This window comes from Protopterus annectens, chromosome 11.part0, assembly GCF_019279795.1.
Source record: "Protopterus annectens isolate FY-2018-M chromosome 11.part0, PAN1.0, whole genome shotgun sequence".
NCBI lineage: Eukaryota > Metazoa > Chordata > Ceratodontiformes > Protopteridae > Protopterus > Protopterus annectens.
The window spans coordinates 538,128,820-538,156,691 of NC_056745.1; the positions used below are offsets into that span (position 1 = coordinate 538,128,820).

At 42.5% G+C, this 27,872-nt stretch overlaps 1 protein-coding gene across 2 annotated transcripts in view; it reads right to left on the minus strand.

Moving 5' to 3' along the window:
- PARVG (parvin gamma) overlaps positions 1-27,872 on the minus strand; it is a 3,368,585-nt gene that overhangs the window by 2,679,326 nt on the left and 661,387 nt on the right. The window lies entirely within an intron of this gene.

Sequence of the window (27,872 nt, forward strand, 5' to 3'; positions counted from 1 at the left end):
AGCATGCTACAGACCACACTCTCACACACAGGAATCCCACCCCGCTGTCCTGAAGACAGTGGACAGTATGAATGTACCACCAAATACAAAACAAGGTACACACAAATTACCACATAGGTGGTAAACCATTATGTATGGAAGGAGTAATCAGGGACCTAGTGACACAAGTGGACAGTAACCTGTTATGTGACAGTCACATTGCCAATTTGACTAGGAAGACTGTCTATATTGGACACTGTATCATGAAAGGATTCACATCTACGTCAACAAAGGTCATTGTGCCCCTATACTGTTCCCTTATCAGACCCATAATGTAGTACAATGCCTCATTTGGGATGTACATTACCTGGCACCTGCAGCAGTTAGAAAGACCTCAAAGGTACCTCACCAAGAGTTAGAAAGGGTCTCAAATATATGTCATATGCTGCCTGGCTGTAGACACCACAGCTGAATACAGTCACATACTGCCTACACAGAGGCATTGTATGTCTGTTGTACAAGTCCATGTCCAACACAGAAGTAATGGACATGCTCCACCCCAGAAAACTCAAAGCCATCGGAGCTGTGTGAGTCAGAGATGTCAACCTCAACACATAATCAAATAGGATGTGCTGGAGGGACAGATACCTAACCCTGAGGCTCTCCACACCCTGGAACAGAATACCACTACATGTTAGGCAGAGCCCCTCACTGACACTCTTCAACAGGAAGTTTGCAAAATGGATGGATAATTGTAGATGTACACTGGGGGTCTTTACTGTGTCATGTCCAGACAGAGGAACAGCTAAGTAAATCATAAACGGCCATAATATTCACATAGCAAGGGGTGGCAAAAGCCACACACACTGTGGCTAGGCTTACAAATGCCCTAGGGTGGATAGCCTAGTATGAACCTATGAACCTATTATGATACAAATTGTACAGGACACTACGGATAATCCCAAGGCTGCTGCAACTGATGGTAGGAAGCGTGTTGTGAATTCCCAGATATGCTCTGGATCACACAAATATTGCAAACAACATACCAAACACACACACGTATTGCCAACATACATCTTGACAGGTGCAGTGCAACCCCCCCCCCCATAATGCAAAATATCTTTCCCAGCAGACTGCTGTCTCCCTAACATTATGTCAGCCTTACCACAGGATATGTACCCAAAGAGCAGTGTACAACAACAGTGGTCATTCTCAAGAAAGGTGTCGCCTGAATGGATACTAAAAACAACCACCACAGAATCCTGAGAAGCTTGGTCTGCACAGCTATGGAAAGGATCAGCATGTACCGCAGACATAAAGATATTGGGGATCTATTGACACCCGACCCTACCCAGTGTGGGTTTATTAACTGCAGACCCTGCCCCTAAACATGTGTGACTCAGTTGAAACAGTAATTGAGGTCACTGATGAGGGCAATGTGGTCCACACAGCATAGCTGGACCTTGCAAAGCCTTCCATACAATACACTACGTGTTCAATATAGATATGCTCACCAACTTATATATACACCCCTATGTCACTAGAGGGGTTGCAAACCAGACCAACGACAGAACTGACATGGTCAGACATGCTGCAGCCATGTCAGACTACAAACCACATATAACAGGTATCCCACAAAGCTTGGTCCTGGGACCTTCCCCGTCTGGTATATATGCCCCATAGGTACAGGCCAACATGTAAGGACTGTGCCTGAACATATTTGCAGAGTACTACAAACTGCCCAACATATCAGACACTCCAGCTGACACAAGCATCCCACAAAAGGACCACATAGAAACAGACAACTGGTGCCATAGCCATGTCAGCAAGTTAAATGGAGAAAACTGTATAGTCAACCTCTGTGGTTATACAGTAAGTGACCACCAATTACCACATAGGTGTTAACCCATTACATACTTAACATGTAATGACAGACCTGGGTACACAAGGTGATAGATATCCTGCATTGGACAAACATGTGGCTGTAGTGTTAACAGAAACAATCCATATACCAACCTAATCATGAAGGTTAAGACATCTAGATAAGGGGAGGTCATTGTGGTTCTGCAGTTATCCTTCATCAGTGTTACAATTGATTACAACAGCCTCTGTGGGGTGTACCTCAGCAGACACCTCCATCATCTGTAAAGTCCACAACAGTACCTCACCAGGAGTATCAAAGAGCTTGAACAGATGTAATGTGTTGCCTGATTAAACAGAGTGCAACTCCACACACTGCCATGCTGGCCACCCAGACGCAAGCTGTGCCTGATGTAGAAAGCCATGTCCAAGCTGGAATCAATGAACATGCTGCACCTTGTACAATTTGAATGGCAGTGAGCTATGCACATGAGCGACCTGAACCCCAGCACTGACATACATAGGACAAGCTGCACTGCATTATCCATAACACAGAAGCCACCCCCACGCATGAGTAAACTACCAGTACAGGTTATCCATAGAGTCACTCGTTGATTCTCCTCAACAGGAATCTTAATGAGTGGATGGGAGATGGTAGGTTTACCCTGGGTATCACTGTTATGTCACGGGTAGACAGAGGCACAGTATACTAAACATGACATATGTCATGGCAAACTACACTTACAATGTGTTGAAGGACAAACACACTCTCTGACTAGCATTAGAAATGGCCTAGGGCACATCGGTAGTGTTTGCCAATGTACACCTATGTTGTGGAATACACTACTGATGTTGGACGAGGCTGTTGTAAGTAGTTAATATCTGAACATAATGCAACATGGTCAGATGTGCACAACTGGACCCTAACCAGGCTGTTGTGCTCACTATGGAAATGTAAAGCAGTGATAGGACTAAAGCCCAGGATACCGTCCACCACAGTGAAAGTACTGAACCACTACACTATACAGTACTACAGTGTTAGGTCAGTATGAACGGATGTTGACAATTGTATGCAAAGTATCCCATGCAAACCCTGCAGGCACAGTATAATCCCTGTTTTGTTCACACAAAAAGCATTTGGACAGTAACTACACAACATGACACAGAACACACAACCATAAACAGGAGATATTTGTTGAAGTTCACACTCATCCACAAATGTGATGGGCTGCAGAGTTCAACATATGGAAAGCTCACACTGGCCATGCTCACACACTTTGATAAATGAGACATCTTTCACACAACATGCCATGGGAAGGCTGAACTGGGCATGCTCACACACTTAGTCCAAATATCAGTTTACCATTTTGCCACATATATCTGGTATATGTACGTGTTATTCCAGTAACCAACAACATTATAGCAATCTAACCAGTGCTCACACTTAAATGACTACAGAGACATACATGATATAGTGGATTTCCCTCATATGCAAACATCTTCCACAGATACACAAGTTGTTCATACAAACAGGAAATGTTATGGCAATAAAGACCTGCAAACACTGCTAGCAGCACCAAATAATGTGCATCTGACAGTTAAACATATGGGTGTAGAGGTCAACACTAGGCTGTTTGCCCTAGGGAATGACAGCTTATCCAGAGCGTGTGTGTGTGGGTGATTGTGGTTGGTCTGTGTGCAAGTCTGTGTGAGGGAAATGTTCCTTTTAGCAACTGGGAAAACACACCACAGGATGCTCATTCCCCTTTCTAAACACTGATGATGTCAGCACCCTATAAGTATATCAGGCGAAAGAAAATCTCCCAGTAATCTGAATAGCGCGCTTTGCGAATGTGTCCATCTCTAGTGTCATAACATAGTTAGGTACGGGTTTGAATCCAGCAAGTGTGTGTGAAGGGGGGTTATTGTGTGTGTAAGTGTGTATGAAAGGAACATCCCTTTTGGCAACTGTGAAAACACCCCACAGGATGCCCATTCCCCTTTCTAAACACCGATGATGTCAGCACCCTATAAGTATATCAGGAGAAAAGAAATCTCTCAGTAATGTGAATAGTGCGCTCTGCTAATGCGTCCATCTCTAGTGTCATAACATAGTTAGGTAGGGGTTTGAATCTGGCAAGTGTGTGTGAAGGGGGGTTAGTGTGTGTGTAAGTTTGTATGAAAGTAATATCCCTTTTGGCAACTGGGAAAACACACTACAGGATGCACAGACACCTTTCTAAACAATAGCACAATTATTTATGGCTTTTGATTCCAGACATGTCACGTGTGTTTTGCTCACACAGAATGCCCATGTGTGCGGGTTGTTTCTCACAATAATGCATGACATCGATTAAACCAATTATGGCAGTGCACACATGATGTATGTGTGTGCCAAATACACATATGTACCTGTGACCTTCAATGGTTACCATGTGTGATGCCTGCCACATATGAATACATGGTATTTGCACTGGGTAACATTATGACTGTGGTCTTCTGTGCAGGTGCTGCATGTGGGATGTGTATATACAGTGTGAGATGTAGATGCTATCAACCTAGTAGTGAGGGATACACACCTGGTCTGGGGCATATAGTCTACATGTTGTTGATGAGCAGGTGCTGCATGTTTTCACCTGTTGTGGGAGTGGTAAGAAGTTGTTCCATAGCAATGCAGTGACTGCATGCTAAGAACCTTTCAGCTAGGGTGTTGTAGCTACAGTAATTCATTAGCATTCAGTAATATGTCAGCATTCCTGGTGAGGGTATGATGCCAACCAAGGTCAGGGTTCTACTAGCCTGTGCCACTTGCTCAGTGAGCCCTTCCATGTTCCATATCATATATTCCAGTGAGGGACATTACACGTCAGCTGTAGTGGCATGGACAATGACTGAGTCATATGTGTCCATGCATCTGACTGACCTGTATGCTTGTGTTATGTGGTGGACCATAGTGCCCCATGAGCATATCACTGTGACCTTCACCTTGTCCAGCCTGGTGAGCATGACCTCACTGTACCAGACAATAAAAGTACCTAACACAACTGCAGCAGGAGTGTTGTATAGCTGTACAGACTGTGCTTGTTTGGCACACAGGATTTGTGTGCTATGTGTTATGCGTGCTGTGTTCAGGCCTAATGTATGCCTGTGTGCCAGCTGCAGAGGTGTCTGCCACTCAGGCAGGATGCCATTCTTAGGCTCCACGAATGGCCTGGTGTGTTTCCGTGCTTGTATTGCTGTCAGTGTAGGTCTACATCAGACTGGTATTGCAGTCACTGTAGTATTTCATGCCACCTGACAGGTTATGCCAGTACTGGGTTCAGAGTGCTTAGTCCACAGTTTGGCTATGTGTTTCCATCTCATACATGTGTTGTACATCCATGGGTAGGGGATAGGGTTGACTGTGTACATGTGGCAGCTGTGACATTACTATATGACTCACATATTCCACAACTGTACCATAGAGGTGACTAACAACTGACCTTTGCAAATGCTACCATAGTATTGAGATTGCACTGGTGATTAACAGCACATAGGGCCAATGGTGAACAAGATACATAGGTTCATAGGTTCATACTAGGCTATCTGACCTAGGGCATTTATAAACCTAGCCAGAATGTGTGTGACTTTCACCATGCATTGTAAATCTATCTTGCTATGCCCTTTTCCAAGGTTAGTATACTGTGCCTCTGTCTAACAGTGACACATAAGTGATACCCAGGGTAAATCTACAATGTCCCATCCAGTCATTAATATTCCTCTTGAAGACAGTCACTGAGTGACTCTGCCTAACCTGTATTGGGATAATATTCCAGAGTGAAGGGAGCCTCTGAGTTATGAATGTGTCCCTCCAGCATGTCCTACGTATATCACTCCTGAGGTTCAAGTCTTTCCAGCGTGTAGCTTGATGGGATTTGGATATTCTGAGGTGCAGCATGACCATTAAGTCAGGGTTTGACATGGCTTTATATGTCAGGCACAAATTGCCTATGAAGAGGCAGTATGCCACTGAGTAGAGCTGCTGTTTCTTTAACCAGCCAGTATGTGGCATCTGTGTGAGCCCTTTGATCCTCTTGTTGAGGTACTTTTGTGGTCATTCCAGTTGCTGCAGGTGTCTGGTAAGGTGCCTGCCGACAGGGGCATTGTAGTCAATTATGGGCATGATGAGGGATGAGTAAAGAGGCACAATGTCCTCCCCTGATCTACATGTGAATCCCTTCATGATAAGGTGGCCTATATAAAATGTTTTTCTAACCACTTTGGCCATGTGGTTGTCAAATGAGAGAATGCTATCAACTTGTGTACCCCAAGGTCCATAATTCCTTCTTCTGTACTTAATGGATTAACACATATGTGGTACTTTGTGGTCACTTTGTTTTTGCCAAAGGGGATGACTATACACTTTTGGCATTCAGCTTGAGGCCATGGCTGTGGCACAAGTCGTCTGTTTCTAAGAGGCCCTTTTGGAGGATGCGTGTGTTGGCTGGAGAGTTGATTATGGCCCAGTTTGCAGTCATCTGCGACTTGCTCAGCCACAGTCCTTCCATGTTGGCCTGTACCTCTGATAAATATATACTGAACAAGACAGATCCCAGGGCTGAGCCTTGTGGGACACCACTTGTAACTGGTTTTGAGGCTGACATGGCTCCAGCAATTCTAACCATGTGTGTTCTGCCCTTGAGCCACTGTGCAATATATGTAGTGACATAGGGGTTAATATGTACACTGGTGAGCTTCCCTAGAATGCACAAGTGGGGTATTGTATCAAAGGCTTATGCAAGGTCCAGGTAGGCTGTGTAGACCACCTTCCCCTTGACAGTGGCCTTGGTGACTGTTTCAAAGAAATCAAACAGGTTTGAGAGGCAGGATCTTCCATTAACAAAGCCAAACTGTGTATGATGCAGTGTCTGTAGGTCACCAATATCTATATTTATGAGGTTCATGATGATCCTTGCCATAGCTTTGCAGACCAAGCTATTCAGACTTATGGGGCGATAGTGTCCAGGATCCGTTAATTCGCCACCTAAATGTAGAGGGACCACTGTTGCTGTACGCCACTCTTTGGCCACATATCACGTAGTAAGGCTGGGATTGAACAGTAGTGTTATGTCTGGGTGTAGCTCTTCTTGGAGTTCATGTAGGACACAGCCTGGGACACTGTCTGGTCCCATTGATGCAGTGTTTATTGCTTTAGAGAGGGCAGCTCTTACCTGAGCATCTGAGATGTCAGGGGGGGCAGCACTCTGCTGGGAGAAATATTTGCCCTTTTGATGTGGAGGGGGGGAGAAGTTAGCAGTGAACCTGTCCACTAGGATGTTGGTAATGTCTGTGTGTTTGGTATTTCTTTTGACATCTTGGACTACCTCTGAGCATATCTGGGAATTACCACCCAGGTTCCTAACATAACTAAAGAAAGCCTTGTGATTATCCTCAGTGTCTTGTGGAATCTTCTCTCAAAGATGGCCTTAGACAATCTTATGAGTGCCTGTAGTTTTCTTCTAATACTCATCAGTGATGCCTTCACATTTTGGGAGTTTGTTGTATCATTTAGTAGCTTCATCCTTCTATTGTATAGTTTGTTTATAGCTGGTGTCCACCACACAGGACGTCTGCCTTTGGAGGATTGGGTCTTGCTTTTATTTGGGATTGCATGATTCATGCATTCCTGAAGGTGTCCATAAAATGCCTTTATACAGGTATCTGCAGTCTGGTCCATATTTTCAACAGGCCTGGAGGCTTTGAAGGTTTCCACATCATTTATGAGGAGTGTGAACATGCTTTACATGAGTTGTTGACTGTATTCTTCTGTGCAAGGGGTGGTCTTGGGATGTGAATATCCAGTGAGATTAGTTTATGGTATGATCTTACCAGTGAGGGATACACTTCTGGTCTGGAGCATAGAGTCCCCATGTTGGTGATGATCAGGTTCAGTATGTTTTCCCCTCTTGTGTGAGTGGTAACAAGTTGGTCCATAGCATTTTGGTATATAAATTCTAGTAATCTTTGGGCTAGGGTGTTGGAGCTACAGTCATGCTCCCAGTCTATGTTTGGGTAGTTTAACTCACCCAGTATAATGGTGTATGGACAGACCTACATATTTCCAACTGTTTTCAGGAAGGCCAAGTGTGGTTCTTGTGTTTGTAAGGGTGGTTTGTAGCAGGCTATAACCTGGAAGGCAGTTTTACCCATTGTTACTTGCATATGGATAGTCTCTGATGTTCGGTGCTTTGCCACCAACCTGGAGGTGTGGGTATCTTGGATGAATATCAATACACCCCCTCCTTTTGTGGTTTTGTGCAAGTTTTGGGCCTGAAAAGCATGGTATGAGGTATAACTTGGTAGTGCTGGGGTGCTGTTGGTAGCCCTGAATCCGGTATCTGTTACTGCACAGATAGCGATGTTCTCCATGCTGAGGAATGTTTCGAGTGTGTGCATCATCAGGTTTAGAGTCCTGCAGTGGCATATATGACTGCTCACGTGGACAGATGCCAGGTAAGTCAAATGCAAAGTGTCACAGGCAACGTACATGTGAACAGGAGAAACAGTGACATTCTGTCAAGTGAGACATGAACATACATATAGTAAGCTATGTAGATGTCACTAGGAGTCCACAGAAGCTGTGTAACTCTGCATGGCAGGTCGGATCAGTATTCCAGGGTAACTGCAAGGAAACATGCATGCAAACATAGCTACTGTAAGCAGGGCTGCATGTAGTCCATTGTACAACAAACAAGCTGTACCACTTTCAGTAGGTAACACTGCAAATGCTCACCAGCTGACATATGAATACCTATGTCACCAAAGGTGATACTTACCAGACCACGGACAGAAATGACATGGCCAGACACGCTGCATCCCACATGAACACATATCACAAGCAACACAGACCTCACAAAGTCAGTGTTCTTAACAGGTACAGCCCATAAGGCCAAACACAATGTGTGACACACCTATAATAGGTGATGCCATAGTCAGACACACTGACGTCCCACTCTCCAGACTGAGCAAAGTGAGGGTCACATTTAGCTACCTGTTGGGTGATAGAATGTGCCACATAACACAAGCACTCAGGTCACTCCACAGCAAGTACAAGTATGAGGCAGTCATTGTCCATGCTGGTGTGAACAACCTGAGACGTACCTCCCTGGACCACATGGAAAGAGACACAGAGGAGCTCTTACATCACCCTCTCAAACTCAGGAATCCCACACAGCCTTCATGACAACACAGGAGAGTATAGATTTCTCTGCAAACACCATCATACTGGGTGACTTCAACTACCCAAACATAGACTGTGAACATTACTCAAGCCACAATACCCAAGCTCTAGGGTTCCTATAGTTCAGAAACTCTTTAGCTATGGAACATGTAGTCAACATTCCCACAAGAGGGGAAAATATACTAGACCTGATCATCACAAACATGAGTACAAAATGCTCACCACTTGAAGTATATCCCTCATTGTTGCAATTGAACCATATACTAATCACACTTGAGTACTGGATCCCCCACATATGCAAACCTCAAACACATCTATGTGTGTGCGGGAAATGCCCCTATTAGCAACTGCGAAAGTACACTACAGGATGCAGATTCCCCTTTTGAAACACTGATGATGTCAGCACTCTATAACTATATTACCTGAATTAAAGCTCCCCAGTAATTCGTATAGTGCCCAGTAATTCGTATAGTGCACTCTGTTAATGCGTCTGTCTCTAGTGTCATAGCACAGTTAGGTAGGGGTTTGAATCTTGCAAATGAGAAGTGTAAGTGGGGTTAGTGTGTGTGCACAATGCTGGGGGTAGGATGTGGCTTTTGCCAAATGGGGCTACGCACTGCAGGGTGCACATTTCCCTTAACAAACAGTGATGTTGACAGCACCCTATACAAACAACATGACAACAGACAACTGCCAGTACTCAGTATAGTGCTACATGCTACTGTAACACGCACATGTACCAGAACATACCTAGATAGCGTTTTGAAACCTGAATGTGGCAAGTGTGTGGATGTGGGATGTTTCTGTGTGTGCATTTCCGTATGGAAAATATGTCAGATGTGGCAATCAGGGAACCACAGTACCTGATGCACATTACACTTTTAAACTAATGAGGTTGCCTGCACCCTGTGAGTACAGGTAGAGAAGAGGAAATCGGTAATAATCCATATAGTGCACTTTTCAAATGTGTACCTGTCATGTGTCAACAGCTACTCATGTAGGGTAATAAATAATGGAAATGGCAGGTGAGCATGTGCATGTGTGGGGGTAGCAGGGTGTGTGTAAATGCATGTGTGACAGAACAGATACATATAGCTGAATCTACAATACAGCACATGATGCACATTCCCATAGTCAATGGTAGCATGTGATGGTGTGCAGCTGGTACACTTTGGTAAGTAGTATGGGTGCAGATAACAATTCAGGACATTTATACAGTTACTGCAGCAGGAATGCTGAGATATACACACAATCATAGTGGAACAGTGAACAGTTACCAACATGTTACTACTTATACACATCTATGTAGTCACCCTGTGCATCAGCAACGTGTTTACCTTTTTCTGCACTGATGTTGTAGTATGCAGGAGGTGGCACGGTGTCATCATATGCACAGGGTGTGGGTTAGGTATGCCCAAGCCAGCCACCTGGCTGACATGTGTGTGTATGTGTGTTTGCGAGGGGCAGCAGTACAGGGTGGACCAATGTTGGTGCAGTGTGTGTGTGTATGTGTTTGCCCTAGGTGTTAAATTTCTGCATGTGTGTAAGCACGCACACAGTCCCACATAATGGCTGCCATGTACAGGGTTTTGTGGACAGCCACAGACTGCACCTGTCAGGTCATCCAGATCAGTGTCTGTGGGCATGGACATGGTACCTGTGCCTGGCAGGGGTGCTACGGACCATATCCGGTACTAACCCAGACTGGGTACTGTCATTGAAAGTGGGTGTGTGTTGACTGGACAGTTCCCTGTTGGGACTGTCCAGAGCCATGTGCATGTGGTCTCCTGGGGTGTCCTGATGACAGCACTAACCCAGCATTGCTGGGGCTGCTGCTGGCACTTGAGGTGCGTGAGTGGGCCTGTTGTCATCCGCGGCGACTGCCAGCTGGTGCTGTTGCCGGCATATGGCCACGTCGATGCCGCAAATGCACACCATCGCCCTGGCCCATGGACATCTGGTTGTGGAGCAGCTGTTGGATGTCCCCACAACGTCTGTCAACGACATCTGTGAAATTACGAATAGCATTCGCAATGTCACGCATGCCATCTGTCATAGCTGTGCGACATGCTGTCAGCTCCCTCAGACCTTGTCTGGTGTACCTTTCCATATGCGCCTGTGCCTGCATAACAGTCCGAAACATAGTGGAGGTTGACATACCTCCTTGGGCACGTCGGGCAGAGGCAGTACGGCCACGGATGCCCCCACAAGAACCCATGGGCGACTGTCTGCGTGGTACCATTGGCAGACCCTGCTCATGGCTGCTTTGTGGGGATGCATGTACCACAGGTACCACATTACCCTGATCTATGCCCAATGCATACTGTCCATCACCTAGGGACAATGGTGACAAAGGATGTAACGGCAGGATGACTGTGCGCATTGAAGGGGTTGACAGCTGTGTACTGTCAATTGGCTGACCAATGGCGGACCCAGACACACCTTCCTGCACCATTATGGACATTTCCTCATCATCAGTACCTGGGGCACAAGATTCAGGTTCACTGCTGCAGGTCACCAGAGCAGCACCAGAACCTACGGGAGGAAAACAGGGAACACAGATTACAGTCTCAAGACATATTTTACGGTGATGCACTTCAGTACAAATGCACACATTCAGAAATGGGCACATGCACTCATGGACACACACACACACATGGGCACAGGCACATTTGCACACATGCACACCCCACAGTACACACACACATCAGTACTGAGTTACACTACTCTTACTAGTATTAACTTGAGTATTGCAGGTATTATTAAACACACTCACCAGCATGTATACTACTGAGTTACACTACTCTTACTAGTATTATAAATAGTTTTTCAGGTAATGATAAACACACTCACCAGCATGTATGGCCTGCCTTGTTGCTAGATGGGAGGGTCCTGGAAATATGAAGAAAGTAATGTCAGTGGGCACAAGTGTGCCATTGTTTTTGCATATGATACAGTACAGTAGTACACCAGTTCCCTTATACACATCAGCTGCTCATAATGCCAGTATCACACATGCACAATTACATATCATGATGACAGATACATACCACGTGCACACCTTATGCATGCATGAAGTAACAGTGTACAGAACAGTCATATGTACATATGGCATCTTACCTGCACTCTCAGTGTCTTGCTGCTGTGTGGATCCAATGTGTATCACACATGCACAATTACATATCATGATGACAGATACATACCACGTGCACACCTTATGCATGCATGAAGTAACAGTGTACAGAATAGTCATATGTACATATGGCATCTTACCTGCACTCTCAGTGTCTTGCTGCTGTGTGGATCCAACCTCCATCAGGATGCAAGTCTGATGCTGTTGTTGTTCTGGGGCTGGATCCACGACACTTAGCAGTAGCTCCTCCTGTCTGGTGAGGGGGGGATGTGTGGCCACCCCCCCACCTGTGGCAACCTGTTGCCTGCGGATATCTGCAGCATGCTGGTGGACATTTCTAATCAAATCACTGCAGTGATGTCTCACCTGCTCATATGTCCTATCATGCATGCCAACATCATTTATCCTGCTGACAAGGTTTTGCCACAGTGCAGACCTCTCCTGCTGATTCTGGGTGGTGCGTGAAAACAGGATGTCATAGTCACGCACCAGGCTCTGGTGGATCACTTCGTCCTCTGCAGCAGAGTATGCAGGGTTCCTTTTTGGAGCCATATCTCCCTGGAAAAGTACACAAACAGGATATCAGCAGAGTATGTCAGCAATATATGATACACATTCTATACATGAAGTATTAAATTGTAGTTATTACTGCTTGGTTGTAACTTGATTAAAGTGTAGCTATCATTCTAAGTCTTTTGGTTTAAGCACTTGGCCTTCAGACCAGTTGTTTTACATTAGGAAGGTTTGTGGCAAGCACTGTGGCGGCAGGACAGGTAGCTTTCATCCTTCTAAGTTCGGAACTGCTGATTGAGAGCCCAGTGTCCAAGTGTATTAGTTCTGGTATAAGCAGTTGGCCTTCAGGCCAGTTATTTAACATTAACAAGGTTTGTGGTCTGCACTCTTGTGTGAGAATAGGCTGTACTCTGCCATTCATAGCTGGGAACTTCTGGTTTAAGGTTTATAGTGCCTGCATATTTGAACTGTATCTTACTGACATTGGTACACCTTGTTTTCTGTAGCATACACTACATCCAAGCCTCCTGAATCTAGCTTTGTTTATATGCTTGTTATTTGTTAGCTTGTTATTTCACTGGTACGCTAATTCCACATAATACACAGCTTCTCAGCACTTCTGTGAATCACTACTGATATCTGCATTGCTTACTGTACTTATTTCCTTGTTACACTTGAAAGAAAGTGACTGCTTGTCATTTTGCATTTAGTTAATTGTAACACATTGCACTTAAGTTACCTGGCACTTGCTCAATGAAGCTATTATATCAGTCAGCAGTAGAAATTAATATCAGTACACCCTCACTCCCCATTGGACCTTGTTTTCAATTATTACGGAATTCACAATAGTATTCTAGCATGTCCAAAGGTCAGTTGTCAATCTCCTCTCCAGTCCAGCTGGTGAGTGTGGTAATCCAGAGGCAATGTTATAACAGCCTCATGTACACAGACAACCCCCTCCTCCTAACAACAAATTCAAACACATGTGAGTGATGCAACCATATACCAAACTGGAGGCTAGGCTCTCTCTACTCAATACTGCCATAACCAGTCAGGAGGAGAAGGAAACCACACTCACTACAATTCCAGTCTCACATAGACCTACCACGACAGCAAAACAAGCACATAATCACACAAAAACATACTCGGAGGCTCAAAATAAAGATCTGCCTAAGCAGCAGAGACCTCCAAAGCAGACACCCAAGCAACTGCTACCCCAAAACAAAACACGTGCAACACATCTCACAAAGCCAATGTGCTGAACACTCACAGCCCTTAAGAGTAAACAACACACCTCATACACTTGTAATAGGTGACTCTATCATCAGGCACACTGACGTCACGTTCACCAGGCTGAATGAGGAGAGGGTCACAGTGAGCAGCCTGTCGGGCACTCGACCGCCACATAACACAAGCACTCAAGTCACTCCAAGGCAAGTACAAATATGACTCACTCATTGTCCATGCTGGTGTGAATGACCTGACACATACCTCCCTGGACTACATGAAGAGACAGAAAGGAGCTCTCTGAGCATGTAGCCCAAGACAGTATGACCCTGACCTTGAGTAGCATCTTACCCTCACCAAGAATGATGCCACAATATCAAGGCAAGATGATCCCTTTCAACAATTGACTGAAGTACTGGTGTCATTCACAGGTGAGCCAATGCCTGTCAGCTTGGGATGATATGCTGTACAAGCCACGATGCTTTGCTAGGGACAGCTTGCACCTGTCACCCCTGGGCTTTTGGATTTTGGCAAAGGCTCTTGCTATACCCATAGTGCCTTTATTAGGCAAGGCTCATAAGGCAAGCCCACATCCATAGGTATCACAAAGGATGAGGAACTAAGAGTAATGCTACTCAACACCAGAAGTCTAAACCTCAAGATACACGCACTCAAAACTCTGCTTAGCATTATGGATATTGATATCTGTGCAGTAACAGAAACCTGTTTCAGGTTTCCCAAGAGCACACCAGCACTACCAGGTTATACCTGTTACCATTCTTGTCGGCCCCAACACTTGGACCAAACAACAAAAGGAGGGGGAGTATCAATATTCATCAAAGATACCCACACCTCCACATTGGTGGCAAAGTACCACATAGGTGTTAAGCCATTAAGTACAGAAGAAGTAATTGGGGACCTGGGGAACAAACTTGATAGCAATCTGTCATTTGACAACCACGTGGCCAAAGTGGATTGAAAAACATGTTATATAGCCCAGCTAATCATGAAGGGATTCACATGTACATCAGGGGAGGTCAACGTGCCTCTTTACTCATCCATCATCAGGCCTATAATTGAGTACAATGCCCCTTTTGGGATGTACCTAACCAGACACCTACAGCAACTGGAAAAACCCCAACAGTACCTCATCAAGAGGATCAAAGGGCTCAAACAGATGCCATATGCTGCCCGGTTAAAGAAAATCCAGCTGGACTCAGTGGCATACTGCCTGTTTAGAGGCAATCTGTGCCTGACGTATACAGCCATGTCCAACCCAGAAGTAATGGACATGCTGCTCCTTAGGAAATCAAAATCCCATACAGCCACACGCTCAAGAGACCTGAACCTTAGCACTGAAATAAATAGGACATGCTGGAGGGACAGATTCATAACCCAGAGGCTCCCTTCACTCTGTAATGAACTCACAGTACATGTTAGGCAGAGTCCCTCATTGACTCTCTTCCATAGGAATCTGGATGAGTGGATGGGAGATCATAGTTGTACCACGGGTATCACTTCTATGTCACTGTTAGACAGAGGCACAGTATACTAACCTCGGAAAAGGGCATAGCAAAATAAATTTTAATTGGGTAGCAAAAGACAAACACATTCTGGCTAGGCTTATCAATGCCCTAGGGCAAATAGCCTAGTATGAACCTATGAACCTATGTGTACTGCTATACTACTTCTGCCATATGTTGCATGTGTGTGTGTTGTGGGGGATGCGCAGGTAATGGCCAGATATTTCTGCACAGGCAACATTTCTGAAACACTCTGGGTGTTCATCCCAACATACTGTATGTGTGTTGCCATCCAACACTGTGATGTGGACACACATTACTCAGCCTGGATATACATATCCCGACAACACCACAGGCACAGTACACTACCTTGCTATGTATGTATGTAATTACACAGTTATTCACTAGTTAGGACTGTGATGCTATCCATGCAGCCCACTGGGCCAGTGGAAGCCACAACACGCACTGCTAGCCCCTTTGTAAAAGCTTACCACAGACATCCCACATAGTGCATGTAATGTGCACACACATATCTAACCCAGACCGTATGCACACCACTTATTTATCCTGTCCAGTGGACTACAGATACAGGCACATTGTATAACAATAGCAGGAGGCTACTGCAGCACAGAGCAGATTCACATGAAGGCAAGGCATCTGTGGTCAGCAGTGGTAAGATGCTTCACATTCACCAAATGCACAGATATTGGCAACATTGTTGCAGACAGTTTAGGTGCAGGTATCCCCCCCCCCCATTCTCCTACACAAGTGGAATTAGTTATCACAGATGAATGTAACCTCCCTATCACCTCACATGTCCAGGTGAGGGCCACCCTCAACATTGCAGAACACACAGCATCACTGTTACAAAATGGTATCCCTGGATGTGTGATACGTTCACCCCTAGAGGACATAGCACCACATTACAGACTGATATTAAACCCTGGCCATACTACAGGATATGTACCTGAACAGTGCCATACATACACAGTGGTCCCACACCAATGAGGAGGAACCTCTACTGACCCTGCGAACTACTGCATCATATGCATAACTGGCCTTGTGTTCTAAGCTATGGAAGTTTTAAGTATGGAAGACATGTACAGCAATATTACATATGTATATATATATATATATATCAGGACTATATACACACAACCTATCTCATGGACATACTGTTAGAAAAATGTGTACTTTAACATATATGAAGTGCTAGTTTAAAAGCAAATAGTATGTAATGCATTTTATTCTATTTTACAATATGGCAAAAAGAATGATCTTACATGTAATTGCTTGAAGCTTTGGAGCTGCAGTGTGACTGAACTCTGACCCTGGCAGTAGCCAGCTCAGCAAGCTTATGTTTTTCACTAATGATTATCTGCTGGGTCAGGAAAATGAATGTATAAGGCATTGAATCTTTTCTTCCTTCCTCTGAGATAGTTGGCCTTGTGAATATTATCAGCACAGCTGCTAAAAGTAATGTTGCGAGAAGAACAAAGAAGCGTATTAAGAACTGAACTGACTATTGTATTCGAGCAGGACTGAAACCTTGAAAGAATAACATTTACAGAAAGACATTATAACTGGCCAGGTGCTTTGCAAGGCTGTATTATTCTCATGGGAAAACTTTTAAAAAGTATAACCTCAGCACTTTCTTATGAATAGAATATTGTAGACCATAGTGATGTAGGTGCCCTGTGACTGACCACGTCAGTGAAGTGGGCACAGCTTGAATGTATGACTATATAATGTAGCACATTTCCTGTATCATGTTAGACAAAATTCTATACTTGTATTGTATGGTCTTTTGCCTCCTGGTGTACACTAGTAAACTTTTGCATCTGAATCTCCTGTGTGTTGACTGTCATTTTAAAAAGCCTAATGATTTTACAGTCTGATTTTTAATAATTTATTTGACAGTTTGGTCCTTTCGTGATGGAATTCCCTTGGTAAGCTACAGGTCAGAGTGTATGGGTGGTAATAAATCTGCACAGGAGAAGTTGCCAAAATGGTTCTTCTTGAGTGAAAAGACCTCCGACTGAATTGTTGTGTGTAAAGAGGCTGTCCACTTTCTGATCTGTGGTCGAAGAGCAGAATTTGAACACTTTCATCACCAGGAGGCTCAGGTAGGAAGGTTTTGCCTTTTTCTGTTTTAGATCAGGGACTAGGTTACAGTAAATATTATTGTCATAGATTTGTTGTACAGATCAGGGACATAATTGTCATAGATTTGTTGTACAGATCAGGGACATAATTGTCATAGATTTGTTGTACAGATCAGGGACATAAGAAATTACTGTATATTTTGTCATAGATCAGGGAAACAGAATAAGGTAGGCAGTTATTCTAGATAAACTGTGTAAGGAACCAAGATACCATGTGGTAAGAAAAGGGTTACGTAACATTTTCTTTGACATGGGTAATCAGTGCACTAAAACCTTGCAAGATCCGCCCCTAACCAAAGAGGCAAAATACATGCAATTACAGCATGCTGATATGTTAGGTATTATACAAAATGTGTTAACAAATATGAATTTGATGGTAAACTAAATAAACTTACACTGGTTAAACTCCTTAAACAGCTTAAATCTGATGCAGGAGGTCAGGCAAAAAAGCAGCACCAACTAGGCATACCTCAAGCACACAGGTGGATTGAGGAAGCAAATTGTAGAAAAACAGAAGCTTAGAAATTCAAAAACATTTTTAGACAACAGAGTGAAAGGTCTGACAGACAGAATCTCTGAGAAATGGAAACTTAGAGCAGACTGGACTTGCATTAATCAATGCATACAACAGGAAAATGAGACAATAGATGGATATTATGCTAGATTATTAGAATGCTTTAATAATCATAGCGGTATGTTGGTTCCTGAGAACCAAACACATGATTCCCCATATGAACAACAATTAAAAAATGCATTTTTGAAAGGTTGCATTGCTCCTATCAGTAGCTTTATTACAAAGCATATGATAGATCACCGAACAAGCAGGCTACAAGCCTTACTTGAGTATGCTAGACATGCTGAAAGACACTTTAATAGTAAAAAGAAAAAGAAGGCGCAAGTCTTCACTGCTGAAGACGGAGCTGAAGTATTTGTATTACAGTCAGGTAAAAAGGCCATCTAGCTAGGGACTGTAAACAAAATAAGAAAGCAATGACAGAAGATAAAGGAGATGAGGACTGACTATATGATAGTGAGGATACATCATATGAAAGTCAGGAATCACCAGTAAAAGCTAGAATAGAAAAGACAAATACCAATGTAGTAGAAGGAGTAGAGGAAGTACAAATTGACTTAGATAAAAATAGAAATGAAATTTTAGATTTAGCATTGTTGAGCCTGGAGCTCTACCTAGCAGATACAAAACCAGAAGTGACACTTCTGGTGGAGGGAAGGGAAGTCAAATTCCTGTGTGACTCAGGAGCATCACGGACTTTGATACACCCCTCCAACTTACCAGAACATTCTGAATCACGTGATTATATATTAGTAAAAGCAGCAAATGGACAGCTATACAGTGAACCACTCTCCCATGATATAGCAATAACTGACCCTGTTTCAGGTATGACCCAGTGAAGTAAAATAGTGGTTTCTGCAAAGTGTCCAGTAAACCTATTGGGCAGTGACCTTATGCAGATATTTAGCATAGCAGTAGTTCCAACTGTACAAGGTATGGAGGCACAGAGACAAATGGATACTTTTGTAGTGTGATCAGAGGGTGAAACCTTTTATTGGTACAGCCAGGACCTAGTCACGACTGGTCCAGGGGCAGTGACCAAGGAGCTGATGAACGTAGCCATCAGTAAAACCCCCTCCCTTGACACTGATCAACAGCATTTGTTACACTGTATTCTATATTACTGTACCACACCAGGACCTGATAGAGAGTATGAGCAAAAACTGTTTAGAAATCGTGCAACTAGATTGGTTTTGCGTACTTTGTACTGGGATACTGAGGGGAACAGTGTAGTTAGCTGTTCATTACCTCAAGAATTTCTTGCATTGTATAGATCAAATCGGTTGCCACATGTTAGCTTTACAAAGAATAAAAGTGTTAAATGGGCAGACTTAGGAGAAAAAGTAACAAGATGGGAGAAACAGACTGATTTAGAACTGTCAAGACAAGGGATACAAAAACAAAAACTGAATTGGTTGACACAGACACATACAGCTGTACACTTGCAATCTAGTGAGGACAGCTGATTAGCATTTTTATTAAAAGAAAAAGAAAAGGCCTTATGTGAAATTCCAACAACTCTGTGGTCAACAGGCAAGTCAGATGTAGGGCTTATTCAAACAGCAGGAACAGTTACAATTATCCCAAAGTCAGCTTTTAGACCACAGAAAAGACAATACCTTTTGAGAAAGGATGCAGAAGTAGGAATTAAGCCTATAATAGCAGCATTACTCAAAGAAGGAGTACTGGTAGAATCTCCTGATTCACCATGTGATACACCCCTATTTCCTGTTAAAAAAGCAATCGGGGAATGGCGGATGGTACAAGATTTACAAGCTGTAAATAATGCAGTAATACCTAGAGCACCTACGGTGCCAAACCCACATACTTTGTTAAATGATTTAAAACCGCAAGAGAAGTATTTCTCTGTGGTAGATATTAGCAATGCTTTCTTTTCAATACCTATACATCCTGATAGTCAATATTGGTTTGCATTTACATTTCAGGGTAAAAGGTATACATATACTCGACTACCACAGGGATATTGTGAGAGCCCAACAATATTTGCAGAAAAAATGGCTAGCAACCTGGCAGGGTTTACCCCACTGGGAGGTAGTCAAATTCTACTTTATGTAGATGACATCTTGCTAGCAGCCCCCACCCAGTAGCAGTGCAGGGTGGATACTGTAGCATTATTAAAATTTTTAGCAATACAAGGACACAAAGTAAACAAAAGTAAGTTACAACTTTGGAAAAAAACAAGTTAAATACTTGGGATATGTGATATCCAATGAAGGTAGAATACTAGATGAAGAAAAAAAACAGCAATTTTGCAAGCACCCAAACCAACAACTAAGAAAGAAAAAATGTCTCTTAGGTATAACTAATTTTTGTTGGAGCTGGGTATCAAATTATGCTTTGGAATCTGCTCCACTGACTGATTTGATATATAAGACACCAATGGCAGTACAAGATATTTTACAATGGACAACAGAAGCAGAAATGGCTTCCTGCAGGTTGAAGCAGTTAATAGCTTCTTCATTAGTTTTAGGACTTCCAAATTATCACAAACGGTTCTTTCAGACCGTAGATTGTAAGCTAGGGTACATGACATCAGTATTGACGCAACAACATGGGGATAAGCAATGCCCCATAGCTTACTATTCATCACAGTTAGACCCAGTAGTGCGATCTTTGCCTCACTGTGTAAGCAGTAGTTGCAGCAACAATGGCAGTGCAGGCTTCGGCCTCAGTGGTGTTTTTCCACCCTCTTGCATTGAGAGTGCCTCATGCAGTTGCAATAAATTTTACTGCAAGAGAAAATGGCATACCTTTCTCCTGCTAGACATCTTTCATGTATAACTAAGTACAGCCAACCTCATATAACAATTAAATGATGCACGACATTACTTCCAACTCCTATGGTGGGCACACCACACAGCTGCCTGCAGGAAATTGAACAGTTAGCTTTACCTACACAAGATCTTACAGATATGCCCTTGCATAATGCTGAGGTGACATATTACGTGGACGGCTCATGCAGAAGGGGTCCTACAGGGAAGAATCTGGTGGGATATGCAGTAGTTACAGACACTGACATTTTAAAAGCTCAATCCTTACCACACAACTTATCTGCACAAGCAACAGAGTTAATAGCTTTGACGAGAGCATGTACTTTAGCAAAAAACAAATGTGTAAACATATATACTGACAGTCAGTATGCTTTTTTCTACAGTACATGTATTTGCACAACAATGAAAAAATAAAAACATTATTACATCCAGTGGAAAACCTATTAATCATGCACAATTTATTTTGAAGCTATTAGAATCTATTCAGTTACCTACCAAAGTAGCTATTTGTAAATGTGTAGCTCATACAAAACAACAGGATAAGATTTCAAAAGGTAATGCACGAGCTGATGCAGCTGCACAGCAAGCAGCCTCAGACTCAGAAACTTTATTTTTGAATGAGGAATTACAACCCTCTGAGATTTTAGATTTAAACATGTTAAAAACAATGCAGATGCTTACTACAAAACCAGAAAAACAAAAATGGGTAAAATGAGGTGCAATGTTTAAAAATGGACTGTACATTTCCAAGGAAAAAAAAATGATATTGCCGTCTAATTTATTTAAATATGCAGCTTTGTTGAGCCATGGGCAGTGCCATGTCTCAACAGGGAGGATGGTACAGTTAGTAAATCGAATATTCCAAACATATGGATACATAAATTATACAAAAAAAATTTGTGCAGCTTGTCATACTTGTAACAAGCACCATGCACAAGGAGCATTTAAAACCAAGCAAGAAAGTTTTCCTATACCACCATACCCATTCCACACTATTTGTATGGATTTCTTAGAATTAAATAAATGTAAAGGGTTTCACTCCCTCTAAAATGTTTTTTGGGAGAGCATATTATGTGCCTCAGTGGAAAGCTCTCATGCCTGCAGAGCAGGAGGCTGACAGTTCATTAGCTAATTATATAAAGAAACTGTTAATGAATAAATCTGTTTTGCAGTTTAACTCTTTTTCAAATGAAAGACAGACCAAACCGGTAGAAGCAGTTTTGGAACCATGTACCTGGATCTGGTTGAAGGTGACAAAAAGGGTGAGTCCAAAGTGGGAAGGTCCATACCAGGTCCTGTTGGCAACGCCTACTGCAGTCAGAGTAGCTGAGGGGACGTCCTGGGTTCATTTGACGCATTGTAAACCGGTAAAGAACTTTCAACTTGATAAGAACTTTGTGACTGATACACAAGGGCAAAATATCCAAAAGTAAAGCAAACAGAAAAGCAGAGCAACCCCAGAACTATTGCATAATTATTTTGTTAGCTGTGCATTTGTTGACTATAAGTGTGACAATTTTTCTCTTGTGGTTTTTTCCTGCACTCAGCCACACGAGTGAAAGTGAGAAGACATGATGAACTGTCTATAGACTGGCATCCAAATTTTAACACATACCTGGCCATGAAACGTGTGTATGTAGAGACTATGAACATTCCAAATTGCTGGGTTTGTACAGCTATACCAACAGCATATGGAGGACTGTTAATGTCCGCTGTCCCTCTGGGGATAAATGAGACTTGGGAAAATTTGCTTTTTGATACAGGAACTGTAAGATCACAGGACAAAATAGCTTTATTTTTACCTGTCACACAAAAAGGAGTTGTATGTTTCTACAAAAATGATACCCTCCAGGTGGGCTGGAGTAATTGTAATATAACAATGTCTTATAAATGTTATATTAAAGTCAGAAGTGGGGGTACTGTTTGTAATACTAACTATGATTCATATCTGAGTTCAATGAAAACTACATTAAATGCAGTACGTGACAATCCAGTCTTAACTAAACAATTGTCTATTAAAGATAGGAAAATGTTTCATGCAGGGATAACATGTATTAGTACCAAAGTAATGATTTTATTTGTGGGAAAAAGGCATATAAATGGTTACCTGAGAATTGGTCCGGCAGTTGTTTTTTGGGTTATCTGGTTCCAGCAATAAGACATACTGCAGAATTACCTTTGGGTAAGATATGAAATATAAGGGAAACAGCTCGAAAATCTGAAGGTCCAGTTAAGAAACCTGTGCATCCAGTTGGGAAGATCGAAGCTGGTTGGAAAGACCATAATTCAGTAAAAGACAAAAGTGAATTGACTCATATGGACTTGGGTAACAGTGTTATATCCTGGGCAGGAATACTACCAGCCTAAGGAGCAGACAAATTGATCTGGGAGCTGAGGAAGCTGTTGAGACTTCTTGAAGTAATGAGTAATGCAACTTTTTCCGCCCTAGAATTGGTGACTGATGAACTGAATGCAATGAGAACTGTTGTGCTACAAAATCGAATGGCTCTTTACTTCACCCTAGCGGCAAGAGGTGGTACACGAAGAAGAATGCTGTGCTTTTATCCCTGACAATCGTCACGAGATAAATAAACACCTAGAGGTAATTCAGCAAGTATCAGCAATGACTAAACCAGGCCCAAACCCACTGACGGACTTTTTCCAGAATCTGTTTGGGGGGTGGGGTTCCATCCTAATGAACATTTTAATTGCTATTTGTGTGGGTATACTCCTAATAGGAGCATGTGTTTGCTGTGGAATTCCCTGCATGAAAAAAATAATCAAAGATTTTGTTGATATATCTGTTACTGAAACTTTTTACCAAGACATTGAAATTGAAAGATTGATTTCAGATTATGCTTTTTCTGAAGTATAGATTAGATGACTCACCTAGCTGAAAAGTCCTTAAAGGAGAAGACTAGGGAACGATATGATATTGTTTATGTTTCTGAATAGAATAAAAAGTATTAAAAGGAGGGAAAATGTTAGAAAAATGTGTACTTTAACATATATGAAGTGCTAGTTTAAAAGCAAATAGTATGTAATGCATTTTATTCTATTTTACAATATGGCAGTAAGAATGATCTTACATGTAATTGCTTGAAGCTTTGGAGCTGCAGTGTGATTGAACTCTGACCCTGGCAGTAGCCAGCTCAGCAAGCTTATGTTTTTCACTAATGATTATCTGCTGGGTCAGGAAAATGAATGTATAAGGCATTGAATCTTTTCTTCCTTCCTCTGAGATAGTTGGCCTTGTGAACATTATCAGCACAGCTGCTAAAAGTAATGTTGCGAGAAGAACAAAGAAGCGTATTAAGAACTGAACTGACTATTGTATTCGAGCAGGACTGAAACCTTGAAAGAATAACATTTACAGAAAGACATTATAACTGACCATGTGCTTTGCAAGGCTGTATTATTCTCATGGGAAAACTTTTAAAAAGTATAACCTCAGCACTTTCTTATGAATAGAATATTGTAGACCATAGTGATGTAGATGCCCTGTGACTGACCACGTCAGTGAAGTGGGCACAGCTTGAATGTATGACTATATAATGTAGCACATTTCCTGTATCACGTTAGACAAAATTCTATACTTGTATTGTATGGTCTTTTGCCTCCTGGTGTATACTAGTAAACTTTTGCATCTGAATCTCCTGTGTGTTGACTGTCATTTTAAAAAGCCTAATGATTTTACAGTCTGATTTTTAATAATTTATTTGACACATACCTATAGATAGTGAACTATGATACATTTGGAGGTTTCACAGTAAACACAGTATTAACCTGCTACTTTGCATTACCTGTGTTTGTGTCAGCTGTTGCTGTGTCACTGGTGCTAATTGCTGCTGCTGCTGCTGGTTTTGTTGCTATGATGATGCAGTGCCAGGTGCAATCGCCAGATGAGGTGGGAGAGGTGGGTCCGCTGGGTCCCGCCTTCCCAAGCGTTCTAGGTTTGTGAGTATGTTATGTTAGTTTGGGTTAGTAGCATATTATTCCATTCAAATTAGTTGTAACAGCATGCATTGGTATTCCCATTAAACAAACACCCAGATATTAACACCATTGAACTACAGGCATATCAATATCACATGCATTATTTGAACAGAAATACACAATCAAACAACATGCAGGGTTGGTTAATGGCAACAGGCCATCAGGTTTGCAGGTATGAACAGGGCACATGCAACAACGGACATGCATATATTTTTGAAACAACAGGACAAATGTCCATGGTTAATGAAATGTTCACATACCAATATTTAGTGAGTTTTTTAATTTGCAATTATAGGGTGGGGTGGAGAAAGAAAATGTTGACACATTCATAAATTATACATTGATATACATTTGTAATAGAAACACAGTTAACTTGTGGGTGATAGTTTTCAAATGATTTTTAATTGACTGTCATGCTAGACCTGTTACAGATACATCACTATCCTAGTTATTTTGAATTTGATCAGATACATCATCCTGCTACATTTTGATGACAGGGCAGGGGACAACTATGGATGTTTAGTATGTCAGACAATCATTCATTCTATCTGAAAATTGTTGACTGTGATCACCATATACAGATTTTGGCTTAAACATTCAAGATTCAGACACACTGAAATCATTTTGGGATGTTAATTTTTAATTCCCACATGCATTTAGTTCTGTAGAACCACACTGAGGCTTATATATTCAGGAGTTATTACTACTTTATTTATTGATACATGACCCTTTCTGTCACTCTCACACATCCTGCTATTTCACAGTGCAGGTTGGTACTTCTAGGCTTTGTTCACATATTAGACCTGTGGTGATTCAAACACTTTCCAGCAGCCTCACTTCTGTCATGATTCAGCATTTCAACAGGGGATATATCTCACATGTGATTAACTCAGCTTCTGAAGCTGTACTCTTGAGACTACTGCAGGTTATACTACATTTAATTAATGGTGGGACATCTGTATTACAGAACTATTTATTTCTATCAATTATATTTCCAGTTTCACTTGCATACTGATGAACTTGTTGCAGCCATACCTGCACACTTTTACTTGTTGCTTGCACATTCTATTACTTTTAATGAATACACTGCAGTGTTCTGCTAAGTGCTACACTATAATATTTATTTACAAGTACTAGGTGGGGTTACTAACCTGCATGGTGGCGCAGCCGCACCAGCCTGCTGTCATGTGCCCTGCGATTCGTAGAGTGGACACCTGCAGCTGTAATACAAAACAATTAATATTGGAATACATATCTCCATGGTATCAGCTAGTTGAATTCCTTACATACATAAGTAAAATGTAACTTACTCAGTAGTGGGACGTTGGGCATATCCCGGGCCTCCTGGATCCATTGGGTCAACTGGTCTTGTTTGTGTCACTTCAGGTCCGCATGGTGGTGACAGACCTGCTCACCAGTACGTGGAATCCCAGTAGCACTAGTGAGATCATGAGCCAACTGGTCCCATGCCTCCGCCCTGTATGCTCCCCATGAGACCTGGCCCTTCATGAGTTGGGCCTCATGATGATGAACTAGGAGCCAGACCATGTATCTGGACCCCTCAACGCCCCACCGCTGTGCTCGAAAGCAACGTCCCTCCCCTACTCCACTCATTCTGCCTGCAGGTCTATTCTACAATCGTTTATGCTGTGTATTCCCGCCTATGTGGCTTATATATATATATATATATACCGATTTTCCCGCACATTTCTATGATTGGCCATTTTGGAATTGTATCAACTTCACAGAAACTGCTTTATCATGCTCCATTTTGGATTACATCCTATATATATGCTATTTCTGCATTTCTAAGTACTGCTGTCATGGCTTAGTGGTTTAGTACCTTGACTCTAGTGCATGGTATCCTGGGTTCGAATCTGACCACTGATTTTTAATTTTTATGACTGTCTAGACAGGCTGAGGGGTGTGTCTGTGAAAAGGCACTTTTGATACAGCTTGCTTAATGTTGCCCAGCGATTAGCTTGTGGGCGCGGCGCGCACCTCCGCGCAAACGGTGTGCGCTGGGTTAAACATTAATTGGCTATTAACACGCATGTTAAGCTAAGCACAGCTAGTTGCACACAGTTTGAGCCTGTTAAACCAGTGCTTAGCTACGGGCAAGCAATTTGCAGCCTTTGAAACACTACTCAGCTACGGGCACTCTATCTCACCTTGTTTGACAGCAGCTTAGCTATCTGTACATTTCTAAATATTTTTATTATTGTATTACTTGAAAATACATGATCCATTTCATTCCATTTTACAAAAGGAAATACTTTTACATTTGTACAATACTGTCAGGGGCCTTTTTAGTGCTTATTTACAAAAAAAAAAGGATGTTGTGTGGGCTCGAACCTTGCCTGCCTGCTCTTAAGCCGAAAACTCTACCACTATGCTCTTACTTCTTGGCTTACTTTGCATATTTAGTTCTTATATCCTTTTCCACTGATTGCTAACTGCAGTTGCGCTAGTAGCACACCCGCGCACACGAGCGCACACATTTGCAAACATTTACGGGGTTTTAAAAAAAAAATAAAAAAGTTTTCATTTTACATTTTATAACATCTGTTCACTTTTTACATTCTACATTGCTGGTCTGTGGGGGCATGTGTTGTGTAGTGTGTTTATTCACATTTCCATGGCCTCTCTCGTGGCTGTTTATTTTCTGCGATTCTAGACTTCCGGGGGCGTGCCCGCTTGCAGGGCTTAGCCAACGGACACGCCCCCTACTGTCTTACACAGACCGTGTAAGAGTTACAGTGTGATTCAGCATGCCTCATGCACCTCATGCATATGCATGACATGCTGACATCACACCGTTTAACTGCAGCCTCCGTGTAAGAGTTATAACTCTTACACGGAGGCTTCCTGAATTTGGCCCATAAAAATAA